At 45.1% G+C, this 2579-nt stretch overlaps 1 pseudogene; it reads left to right on the plus strand.

Annotated features, from left to right (window-relative positions):
- Positions 1-1216: 1216 nt before the first annotated feature.
- LOC110583918 lies at positions 1217-1941 on the plus strand (annotated as a pseudogene).
- The last annotated feature ends 638 nt before the right edge of the window (positions 1942-2579 follow it).

The following is a 2579-nucleotide window of genomic DNA, read 5'->3' on the forward strand; positions in this document are numbered from 1 at the left end:
CATCGGGCTCCCTGCTCAGCAGGGAGTCTGCCTCTCCCTCTGACCCTCCCCACTCTCATGTGTGCACGCTCTCTCTCTCATTCTCTCTCTCAAATAAATAAATAAATAAAATCTTTAAAAAAAAAAAGCTCTCTACCCTCCTTTTCTGCCTAAAGGCAGAATATAAATTCTTTTTTTTTTTTAAAGATTTTATTTATTTGGGCGCCTGGGTGGCTCAGTTGGTTGAGCGACTGCCTTCGGCTCAGGTCATGATCCTGGAGTCCCTGGATCGAGTCCCGCATCGGGCTCCCTGCTCGGCAGGGAGTCTGCTTCTCCCTCTGACCCTCCTCCCTCTCATGCTCTCTGTCTCTCATTCTCTCTGTCTCAAATAAATAAAAATCTTAAAATAAAAAAGATTTTATTTATTTATTTGACAGAGAGAGACACAGTGAGAGAGGGAACACAAGCGTCAAGACACTCAGTCAAAGAGTGTCTGACTCTGCTTCAGCTCAGGTCATGATCTCAGGGTCGTGAGATGGAGCCCCAGGTCCTGCTCAGCGTGGAGTCTGCTTGGGATTCTTTCCCCTTTCTTCTACCTCCCCCTCTTCTCCTCCGCCTTCTCTCTCTCTCTCAAAATAAATGAATAAATGAATGAATGAATAAATAAATAAATAAAATCTTTTTAAAATAAATTAAATAAATTTTTAAAAAATCAAATAAAAAAATTAAAGAGGAAAAATTTTAAAGTAAAAAAAAAATGAAATAAGAGGTTTCAAGAGAAAGTGACAAATAGTAAAGACAGACAAGGAAGATACAAAATCCTTGGCTCACATTATTTTTCCCTTAGGCAACTTCCTTTGAGCATCTTCAAGGGCTCCACTAACAGGTTAATAGAAATCTCTGAAAAAGAAAACTAAAGCAAAGGAACAGAAAAAAAAATACCAAAACAACAAATAAAGAAATAAAAAAATTACTCAAGGGGTGCCTGGGTGGCTCAGTCATTAAGCGTCTGCCTTCGGCTCAGGTCATGATCCCAGGGTCCTGGGATCGAGCCCCACATCGGGCTCCCTGCTCGGCAGAAGCCTGCTTCTCCCTCTCCCACTCCCCCTGCTTGTGTTCCCTCTCTCGCTGTGTCTCTCTCTGTCAAATAAATAAATAAAATCTTTAAAAAAAATTAAGATTTTCCTGAAATTAAAAATTTCAAACTACGTATTAAAAGAATATAGAGAGGGTAGGAATGGTGGCTCAAATTCCAATTGTGGCCACTACTTCCACTCCAGAATAGCCCAGAACAGCAAGAAGAGGCCAGCCAGTCCTTCCCACAAGGGCAGGAGTGCTGGGGGTTACAGTGCCAGGGAGAAGAAAAAAGTGTCCGTCACCAACTTGAGGCAGGGTATCAGCATGGAAGCCATGAGTGAGAATAAAATCGTGCCCTCTGATTTCAGCACAAGACCTATGGAAAAAGCTGCCAAGCCATTGCCATTTAAGGGCCCAAACTTTGTGCACTCTGGCCATGGTGGCGCGGTAGCTGGCAAGAAGAACAGAACCTGGAAGAACCTGAAACAAATTCTCGCTTCTCAAAGGGCACTGCCGTGGCAACTTCAGTACTGATGGTCCTCCATCCTTTAAACCAGCTAAGAAGTCTTGTGATGTTTCAGGCCTTCTTGCCAACTACACAGACCCCCAAAGCAAGCTGTAGGTCAGCACCATTGAAAAGTTTTCCTGTATTCAGAGGCTGCCATTCAATGTCATCACTGGCTATGTGGCCCTGAGGAAGGCCGCAAGCATCATTCTCCGAGCCTTGAGAAAAGGAGAACAAGTGGAAAACTGTTTCAAAGGTAAACTTTGGACTCATGATTTTCTTTTATGGAAACAAACTTATTCGGTCTATCTGGAAATGTCAGTGCTGTGCCTTGGAAAAAAGGTTTGGCTTTAATTTAAGGGTTTTCCCTCCAAGTGTGATATTTCCTGTTGAATTAAATTATACTTCAGTTTCGGGGCACCTGCGTGGCTCAGTTGGTTAAGTGTCAGACTCTTGATTTCAATTCAGGTCATGATCTCAGGGTTCTGAGATCCAGCTCTCTGTGGGGCTCCACACCCAGTGTGGAGCCTGCTTAAGATTCTCTCTCCCTTGGTGCCTGGGTGGCTCAGTTGGTTAAGTGACTGCCTTCGGCTCAGGTCATGATCCTGGAGTCCCGGAATGGAGTTCCTTATCAGGCTCCCTGCTTCTCCCTCTGACCCTCCCCCCTCTCATGCTCTCTCTCTCTCTCTCTTTTTCATTCTCTCTCTCTCTCAAATAAATAAAATCTTAAAAAAACAAAAAAGATTCTCTCTCCCTTTCCCTCTGCCCCTCCCCACCCCCACTCACACTCCCACGATTGCAAGCTCTCTCTCTAAAAAAGAAAATTATAATGAACGAGAGTCCCACTGTCCCTACCTACTATCCAGCGAAACCACAGCCAAGCGAACGGGCTTGGCGGAATCAGCGGGGAAAGAAGACCCTGTTGAGCTTGACTCTAGTCTGGCACGGTGAAGAGACATGAGAGGTGTAGAATAAGTGGGAGGCCCCCGGCGCCCCTCCGTCCCCGCGAGGGGGCGGG

This window comes from Neomonachus schauinslandi, chromosome 5 (assembly GCF_002201575.2).
Source record: "Neomonachus schauinslandi chromosome 5, ASM220157v2, whole genome shotgun sequence".
NCBI lineage: Eukaryota > Metazoa > Chordata > Mammalia > Carnivora > Phocidae > Neomonachus > Neomonachus schauinslandi.